General features: G+C 48.6%; 1 protein-coding gene across 1 annotated transcript in view; it reads right to left on the bottom strand.

Annotated features, from left to right (window-relative positions):
• Window positions 1-10711, bottom strand: part of LOC311350680 (NLR family CARD domain-containing protein 3-like) — a 132159-nt gene that overhangs the window by 17050 nt on the left and 104398 nt on the right.

Below are 10711 nucleotides of genomic sequence, written 5' to 3'. Positions count from 1 at the left end.
GTGGCTCAGCCCCGCCCACCTCATGCGTCACGCCTCTACCATAAAAACTGAACAAGTTGACTGGTGGTCGTCAGAGCTATCTTTAAAATGTTGAGATTTCGATCTATTTCTGAAGCTATTTACACTTCTGGTGCGTTTAGTAACAAGAACTAGTTAGCTAGCAATATGTTATGGAGAATGGCTCTTATTAATTATACCAAATGGTTTTCAACATATTTGCAATCAGCCACAAGAATGACCAAATGGTAGGTCGAATAGAAAACGTTTCAAAACCCATTTTATAAACTTCAACATCATAGGTTTATATCCTATAAAGTATTACATTTGGTTTGTTAACTAGACACACACACACACACATACACAAACACACACATATTTATATGAAGTTTAAAATACTTTACCTTATGTTGTCGGTTGTTGGTGTTGTGGTATGAAAAGATGAAAGCGTCCAGGTGTCCTGTCCTCCTGTGGGAGGCTGCAGGTCAACTGAGGAGACTTCAAACCTCTGAGCTGAACTCCTTCATGATGCTGGCTGAAGGCCAGCCGCTTCAAAGGTCAAAGGCTTCATAGCAGGTCGGGCTCCTTAGAGGATCGGGTTCAGCTGATACCTGTACACATGACGTGTTGTACCAAAGTACACAGAAATACACTAAAACACACATCAATGATTGACTAACAATATAAAATAATACATAGAGACAGAACCAACCTTTTAGCATTTTAGTATATGATAAGATAACTGCCTCATAAAACAGTAAAGTTGAGGCCAGAGCTGAAAACTGAAAAGCTTCATGGACAAACTGACAGCGGGCCGTACAGAGAAATTGCTGAAAGTTTTTCATATTTACGTTAAAATTAAAATCTTCTTTCTGCTAGAGCTGCTGCCCCCGCGACCCGACCCCGGATAAGCGGTTTTGAAGATGAGGATGAGATTAACGTCTTCCTTGTACAATATTTCCCCCATTCTTCTGTAGGTGCTCCTGTTGCTCTCATTACTGCCTCGTTTCCTGCATTCTAGTGAATGTTAAGGGTGTAAATAACTCAAGGCTGCCAGACAAATGTGTACATGTAGTTACATAAATATATATATATATATGTATACATATACAGTAGCTTTTAACTTTTGATTGGCACATTTGCAGGACATCCAGCAGGGATAGGGCCCCCAGGAACGGGGACGGGCCCCCAGGAGCGGGGACGGGCCCCCAGGACGGGCCCCCAGGAACGGGGACGGGCCCCCAGGAGCGGGGACGTCTGGGCACTGTAGCCTAGCAACAAGCAGCAGCAGTGGAGGCGGGCTCAGGAGTTCTTGACGGTGGTTTTTGAGCGGTGAACAGGCAGTGTGAGTCTGGACTGTGAAGGATGAAGGACAATAAAGCTTTAATGGTTCCACTGATATCGCTGGTCCATATTAATGAAGATGATTAAAGATAAGGGAACTCCACAACAACTATCCTCAACTATAGGAATACATTAATGATTACATACCAACGGGAACACAGTTTTATACAAAACATCAGATTAATGATATTAAAATGTCTCTCTTGATATTATTGTAATCTATATCTTAGACTTCTGCCCTTTATTCCTGGACTGATGTGTTTTTATAGAACAGTTTTATATGAAGCACATAAAGTAGCCTACTGCTGTACGTTAAGTTGTAGTAAAGTAATATATATGAAGTAGCCTACTGCTGTACGTTATGTTGTATTAAAGTAATATATATGAAGTAGCCTACTGCTGTACGTTATGTTGTAGTAAAGTAATATATATGAAGTAGGCTACTGCTGTACGTTATGTTGTGGTAAAGTAATATATATGAAGTAGCCTACTGCTGTACGTTATGTTGTGGTAAAGTAATATATATGAAGTAGCCTACTGCTGTACGTTATGTTGTGGTAAAGTAATATATATGAAGTAGGCTACTGCTGTACGTTCTGTTGTAGTAAAGTAATATATATGAAGTAGGCTACTGGTGTACGTTCTGTTTTGGTAAAGTAATAGGCCTACATTAAGGTGAATAACATTTAGACCAGGCATAGGCCTACATTCAGGTGCATAACACCTATTGGGGGCCGTTTGTAAACCTTTGCTGGTGAAAAACATTCTTCACTTGTTCCAGATTTAGCTGCTTAATGCTGAATCGGAGGATAAATCGTGTATATAAATCTAAATCTTTATATCTCAATGTTAAATGTTACATCTAAATCCATACAACAGATATGCTAATTCTCCTCCGTATACTAATTAGTTCTGACTCTTAACCAGTCATATTTCGGGGGCGGCATCGATGCACGTGGTTCTGGAGAGCTCAGGGCTCTCTCTCCTTGTTGATTGGCCGATGGCCGTTGGGGGGGGGGGGTCTCACCATGACAACAGACTTCTCCTGAAGGTCGCTGATGACACTGTTGTGATCAGTGGGCTCCAGGACGGAGAGGCTAATCCCGGGCCGGTGGTGGACGACTCTGTGGAACGCTGCGACAACCACTTCCTCAAGTTAAACACAAACAAAACTAAAGAAATGGCAACGGACCGCCGTAGAGCTCCCCGCTCATCCTCACCGTGTACGATTAAGGGCCCGCCTGTGGAGACTGTCCTACAGACACCCGGGAGCAGTGGTTGATGAGTGCTTCACCTTGGAGTCAAACACATCCGCAATATGCAAGAAGGGCGTGCAGAGACTCTACTTTGATTGAATACGTTTAACGCTGACAAGAAGCCGATGGTTTTATTTCACAGGTCTTTCATCGAGTCCATTGTGACCTCTGGTTTTATCTCTTGCTTTGGTCATGTTTCAGTGCACAACAAAACCCGTCCACCCAGAGTGGTGAAAACTGGCAGCAGAATGGTGGACCCCCAGCAGCTCCCCCCCCTCACACATCAGGGCAGGTGGTGAGGAAGGCCCGGGGCGTTGAGCAGCTCTGACCGGCCCCTCTGGGAGGGACCTGCTCTCCTACCATCGGCTCGGAGGTCCAGGCTGCCCGGGGTCAGGTGCAGTAGGTAGACGTGTTCCTATGGTCCTAGTGCAGTTAATGCACTTAACAAGGGTTAAACCTCGCCGGCACGTTCAAACAGCACTAACGCGCTTTATTTTTTTTTAAGAAGTTAAACGGAGTAGACTTTTATTAACGAACGGTGGTGTTTTATTTTATCGGTTGTATTTGGTCACGTTGTTTTGTCTCTTGTCTTTTTATATGTTGTGTATTTGTGTCTCATTGTGTATGGACCTCTGAAGAATAAGTCCCGCCTCCGAGGCTCCCGGTTCCCTCGGTCAAACGTCTACGGGAAATAACACGGGGTTGATGAATGATCGTACATAACAGACTCTGTAGGTGGTGGAGAAGTAAAAGCTGCGTCACGTTTTGAACTACACACTTTTCCCATCTAGTTTCGACTGGCTTTTTGGATTGTCGATTATTAATGCTACTTTAACAGCACCGAAAATCCAAAAACCCAGTCGAAGCTAGATGGGAAAAGTGTGTAGTTCAAAACGTGATGCAGCTGGGAGTCCGGTCCAGAGCGGAGCTGGGAGTCCGGTCCAGAGCGGGGCTGGGAGTCCGGTCCAGAGCGGGGCTGGGAGTCCGGTCCAGAGCGGAGCTGGGAGTCCGGTCCAGAGCGGGGCTGGGAGTCCGGTCCAGAGCGGAGCTGGGAGTCCGGTCCAGAGCGGGGCTGGGAGTCCGGTCCAGAGCGGGGCTGGGAGTCCGGTCCAGAGGGGGCGTGGCGGACCGGTCCTCCTACGTACTTCTCCAAGACGGACGGCCCCAAGCACGAGTACTCCTACCCCCTGGCCCCGCCCCCCGACGGCCCTGTGGGCCCCCGGCCACGCCCGCCACGGGGGCTTCTCGGGCGTGGTCTCCGCCCAGCCACGCCCCTTCCTCCCCGGCTCCTCCCCCTCTGACGAGGACGGCGGCGGCGGGGGGGGGATGAAGGGCGGGAAGGCGGGCCGCTCCGGGCGCGCTCAGTGCGAACACTGCGGCGAGACGTTCTACCCCTCGGCCAATCGGAGGGGCCGGTGCCAGGACGTGCCGGACGCGGTGGGCGGCGGCGTGCGGCGGGTCAGCTGCGTGTGGCCGACAGCATGCTGCACCACCGCATGACGGACCCCGAGGGGGACTTCTCGGACCCCTGCTCCTGCGAGGGCGGGGGCGGGGGCGGGGCCCGGCGGGGGCCGCGCTGGCTGGCCCTGGGGGCCCTGGGGGCCCTGTCCCTGGTGGCGCCCTGCCTGTGTCTCTACCCCCCCCCCTCCATGCCTGCCACTGCGCCGCCCTGGCGTGGGGCTGCTGTGGGGGGCGCCACAAGGCGGCCAGCTGACCCCCCCCCCCCCCCCCCCCCCCCCTGGTTTACAGTCTGGCCTCCAGCGGGGAAGCGGATGGACACGCGGACGCCACAACAAGACAAAAGGAAAAGCTGTTTCTGTTGTCGTTGTGTTTTACAGATAAGCTAGCGCCGGGTCAGACATCAGAACGCTGACTCCTCCCCCTGTCCAACCAGAGAACGGTGTGTGTGTGTGTGTGTGTCTGTGTGTGTGTGTGTGTGTGTGTGTCTGTGTGTGTGTGTGTGTGTGTGTGTGTGTGTGGCGGACACATCCACCAAAACGCACCAATCACTGTTCCTGATTGTCTCAGAGCCGTCGGTGCCTGGTCTGAATGATGACATCACCTGGACGTTCCCAGGGCTCTGATTGGTCGCCGGAGGCTTCGGAAGATGAGGACATTGTGACCATGTTTGGTCAAAGGAAGTCTCCAGGTGTGTCCGTTGTGTGTCTGGACTCCCTGTTCACCTGCAATGTACAATCACCCCCGCACCCCCCCCCCAGAACCTATCCCAGGCCGCTGATTGGCTGAGAGGATGCAGGGCAGCCTGAAGTACAGGACAGTTATATAATTAAATCAAATGAAACAAATGTTTTACATCAGAATGGAACTGAGAAATATACAGAAGATACAAATATGTGCAGAGTGAGAGGGAGTGAGCTAGGAATGTGTGCAGAGTGAGCTTGGGTAAAGGCGCTCTCTCTCTCTCTCTCTCTCTCTCTCTCTCTCTCTCTCTCTCTCTCTCTCTCTCTCTCAGTGTGTGGTGGTGGACGAGGGCGCCCTCCAGAGGAGCCGGTGGGAACTGGCGTCTCGCGACACCATCAGAGAGACCACCCGACCCTGTCCTCGGTGCAGGGTCCCGGTGGAGAAGAACGGTAACGCACGCAACGCAACGCACGCAACGCGACGCGACGCAACGCGACGCAACGCAACGCGACGCAACGCAACGCAACGCAACGCAACGCGACTAATCAACAGGGACTCAACTCGGACTCAACTTGATCAACAGGGACTCAACTCGGACTCGACTCGTGTGAGCAGTGGACTCGACTTGAACACTGGAGACTGGAACCAGACTTGGAGTCAAGGCACAGTGACTTGACTACAACACTGATATGCGTTGATGAATAAAAGTTGAGATTGTTACTATAAACATCCTTACTGTACCATATATCGTTGTTTCTCTTTCTTCTCACAAATAAAACTTAATCACTGGCTGAGAGGTTCAGCCTCTTTTCTCCACAACTTCACTTTAAAAAAAAAATATTGTTGAGATATTCGATTGATTGCAGATTGTAGCTCATAAATAGTAATATAGTATATATATATATATATATATATATATATATATATAGTATAAACATAGTTATAGTATTGATATTTTATAATTCCAGTACATAACCCATAACATATTAAAACATTTTTCATATTAAAACAAAAGAGTCCATGACAGCAAATTACGAAATCAGAGATGATTTGATTCTGAAATTCTTGAAGAGCTACAGGGCTCACCGACGAGACAAAGCCAGAACAATTCAATTGTATCTGTAGCCCTGAATCACCATTACAGCCTCAAAGGGCTCAACAGGCCAAGTATTAATGACCTGACCCAAGCCCCCACACGGCCAACAAGAAACTCCCTTAATGAGCACCGAGGAAATCTAGGGAAGAAACGCCGAGTGGGGGATCCCTCCTTCCAAGGATGGTCAGCAGTGCAGTGGGAGCCATAATTGACATACAGGCCAAACATTAAACCGATGATGGGGTGCTGGCCGGTTAACGCTGACCCTGACCCTAACCAAGGTCGTTCAGACTTGCGGACAACGTCCAAGGGGCCGGGGTCCCGAGAGGCCTCCCTTAGTGGGGCAGCAGCCAGCACAGCAACCGGGATCGATTAAAAACACATCTATTAAAAAGAGCAGGTAAAATGAATAAAAAGAAGGGGGAGAGATCCACACACACACACACACACACACACACACACACACACACACACACACACACACACACACACACACACACACACACACACACACACACACACACACTCACACACACTCAGACCCATCCATACACATCCTCTCATAAATAATAAATCATCAAAAATAATAATTAACACGCATGCATATGAATAAATAAAGAATATAGGATAAAAAGTTTTGGATAAAAAAGGAAGCACACTGCAATCTAAAATTCATGTTAAGATATGCAGGAAGTCCTTTTAATTAAAACCATGCACACACACACACACACACACACACATATATATATATATATATATATATATATGTAAAAAGAATAATATATAAATAGATATAAAATGCAGAAACACTAAAAACATGTGGATAAAAGATAAAAAGTGCTAAAATAAGTGCCAAGGTAAGAAAATAAATAAATAAATACATAAATAAATAAATAAATAAATAAATAGGTAAGTAAAATGGAAGGAATAAAAATAGGGTCGAGAGGCCTCCAACAGAATTTGGAACTTGTAAAACTGGAGGCCTAAATAAAATCATGGTAAAAAAGAACACACAGTAATAAAAACATGCAACATTTTAAAACGCACACTGTGGACCCGGTGCCATGCAGGGAGCCCCAAGGAGGAGTCCCGGGTTCTCCCAGTGCCCCCAGCAGCGGCCCGGCGCGGTCCCTACTCCCTGACGTTCAGGCCCAAGGGGGTAAGTGTTTTTAGTTTGGCTATCCATCTACGCTCCGCCGCCTTCCTCTGTCTGTCCGACCAGCACGCCTTCATCTCCAGCCCAGTGATGAATGATGAGGTAATGGGGTGTGTTTGGAAATGTTCCACCAGTCTAGTGTTGGATGTACCTCTGTGTATGTTATAGAAATGTTGTTTGAGTCGAGTGAGTATTGTGTGCTTTGTTTCGCCGACGTATATGATGTGGCATTCGGAGCATGTAATGGCGTATGTGATGTTTTTGTCGTGGATTGTGATTTTTTTTATTTATAAGATTATTATATTATAAGATTATTTATAAGGAGCCAGGCGTTGGTAAATGTTGGTAAATGTCTCCATGTTGGATTCACACTCACACAGCGCTGTGTTCAGTCACAGAGACACCTGTAAAGTGACCCTCCATGCAGAGGATTTATAAACTGACCACTAAAGAAGGACCAGGAGACCACAGAATACACACCTCTTATTTCTGTATTTATACATGATTTATCTTTTACATTATTAATGTTATAGATTTGATTAATTTAATTGTTTCATTTATTTTCTTCCGGTCTTGATCAATACCTAATAGGTTAACAATCGTTAGTTTCCATTTCAAAAGTGTTCACAATTCAGAATTCATAAAATTAGAATAAATTAGAAACACTACCATCTAGTGGCCATACTCGGTTATAGCACCAACTTTATTTTATTTGTTTAAAAAACTACATACAAACATCATTCATTTAAACATGATTATTTGTTTTTGTAGCTTGAACAATAAATTACTCTTTAAAAAAACACATTTAATGCACTATCTATCCCGATTCATATCCTCAGTACATTTAATACACTATCTATCCAGATTCATAACCTCAGTACATTTAATACACTATCTATCCTGATCCATGACCCTGCTTGTTTCAGTAAAGTTAAGGACTGTTTAAATCATCATCATGAATCAAATCAACATCAACATAATATAAAGCAACTTGACTGTTTGTACAAGAATAATAAAGTGTTTGATCCAAATATACTACAGAATTTACCAATAGAGCGATCACTAAAGATAGAAATGTAATAATTACTGATAACTGAGCGATTTATTGAGCATCACTGAAAACACACCTTTTTAAAATAGCTTTCATCATCAAACTCTCCTCATCTGAACAATTCATCTTTCTAAGTGTGTGTGTGTGTGTGTGTGTGTGTGTGTGTGTGTGTGTGTGTGTGTGTGTGTGTGTGTGTGTGTGTGTGTTAATACAACTAACTCAGAGAGAATGAGGTACCAGAAGTCATAAACCCAAACCCAGGGAGGAGGTCCTCCTGGGTGAAGGAGGTCCTGAAGGTGTGGATGTGTGTCAGTGTGTCTGAGGACCCTCCTCCACCTGGGGACACTCTGTAGAAGGACAGAGTGCCAGCAGGCCGGTCCAGATACACTCCTACTCTGGTAGAGCCAGCGGGGGGGAGACAGATGGATGTTCTTATATTGTTGTACTTGGCAGAGTAACGGTCATCATAACAAAGAAGACTCCAGGACTTGTTGTTCCCTCCAAACATGCTGTCATCACCATCTCCTCTCCTTGTGATTCCTCTGTATGTCACTCCCACTTTAACACCTCCTTCCCTCTCTACCTCCCAGTAACAGCGACCAGTCAGAGCCTCTCTTCCCAACACCTGGTGCCAGTAGTCAAATCTCTCTGGGTGATCAGGATACGGCTGCTGCTCTTTAGCCCGCGACGACGAGGGAAGGACGACCCAGAGACACAGGACCTGCTCTCACTCTGGTCCTCTTTATTCTGGTACAACATGACGACGCACACGTTGTGTCAACAGTGTGCGACTGAAATCATGAGTGTTCATGAGACCCCAGCTTAGATAGATTTAGCTTCTTCTCTATTTTTGACTGATAGAAAAATACATTACTTACATTACCGGCTCCGGCTCCGCTCCGGCTCCGCTCCGGCTCCGCTCCGGCCCCGCTCCGGCTCCGCTCCGGCCCCGCTCCGGCTCCGCTCCGGCTCCGCTCCGGCCCCGCTCCGGCTCCGCTCCGGCTCCGCTCCGGCCCCGCTCCGGCCCCGCTCCGGCCCCGCTCCGCTCCGGCCCCGCTCCGGCTCCGCTCCGGCCCCGCTCCGGCTCCGCTCCGGCCCCGCTCCGGCCCCGCTCCGGCCCCGCTCCGGCCCCGCTCCGGCCCCGCTCCGCTCCGGCCCCGCTCCGGCTCCGGCTCCGGCCCCGCTCCGGCCCCGCTCCGGCTCCGCTCCGGCCCCGCTCCGGCCCCGCTCCGGCTCCGCTGTGTCTACACCGATCCTCGGCGCGGACTTCCTCTGTGCCTTCAGGTTGCTAGTGGATGTTACGAACTGCCGCCTGATGGATGCTGAGGCCTTTGCTACATACCCCTGCACGCTTGGAGGGGTGGGGGGGCTCTGCCTGTCACACACATTCGCCACAGGGGATCCGTATCAGCGCTCACCGGCCGAGTTCCCTGTCCTCACCACACCCACGTTCTGGTCGGCAGTGGCTAAGCACGGCGTGGAGCACCACATCACCACCGTCGGCCCTCCAGTCTACGCTCGGCGCCTCGACTCCGCAAAGCTGGCGAGGGGCCAGGGGGGAGTTCACCACCACGGAACGCCTGGGCATCGTGCGCCGCTCCAACGGCCCGTGGGCCTCCCCCCTGCAGCCTTACGGACAGCAGCTGGGCCGACCGCCTCCCGTGGGTCACGCTTGGTCTTCGCTCTGCTCCCAAGGAGGACCTCCAGACCTCCTCCGCCGAGCTGGTGTAGGGCCAGCCACTGCCAGCTCCGGGGGAGTTCCTCCCAGAGGCCGCGTCCCCCTGGTCGGCCGACTCTCATCAGGCGGGGTCCCGGGGCGTCGCTGGGGCCTTGGTCCCCATTCCGACATCTCGCCACTGCGCTCCCCGGTCCTACGTGCCCAAGGACCTGCTGTGGGCCAGACACGTCTTCATCCGCCGCCACAGCCATGGGACTCCCTCACAGCCCCCATACGGTGGACCCTCCCGCGTCCTGGAGGCGGAGCTAAGAGCTTAGTGGTGGACCTGGGGGGGGAACCAGAGCGGGTCACAGTGGACCGGCTCAAGCTCATCTGGACGTTGACCAGCCGGTTCAGCCCCCGCGGCCCCGGCTCCGCTCCGGCTCCGCTCCGATTCATACAATTAGAATAAAGTAGACACTACCATCTAGTGGCCAGACTCGGTTATAGCACCAACTTTATTTTATTTGTTTAAAAAACGACATATTACATCATTCATTTTTGTTTGGTTATTTGGTTGAAGAGTAAATTACTCTTTAAAAAAACACATTTAATACACTATCTATCCAGATTCATAACCCCAGTACATTTAATACACTATCTATCCAGATTCATAACCTCAGTACATTTAATACACTATCTATCCAGATCCATGACCCTGCTTGTTTCAGTCAAGTTAAGGACTGTTTAAATCATCATCATGAATCAAATCAACATCAACATAATATAAAGCAACTTGACTGTGTTTGTACAAGAATAATAAAGTGTTTGATACAAATATACTACAGAATTTACCAATAGAGCGATCACTAACGATAGAAATGTAATAATTACTGATAACTGAGGGATTTATTGAGCATCACTGAAAACACACCTTTTTAAAATAGCTTTCATCATCAAACTCTCCTCATCTGAACAATTAATCTTTCTAACTGTAGAGGAATCTCAATGC

This window comes from Micromesistius poutassou (genome assembly GCF_964030765.1).
Source record: "Micromesistius poutassou genome assembly, chromosome: 7".
NCBI lineage: Eukaryota > Metazoa > Chordata > Actinopteri > Gadiformes > Gadidae > Micromesistius > Micromesistius poutassou.
This window is presented reverse-complemented; position numbering and strand designations above follow the sequence as displayed.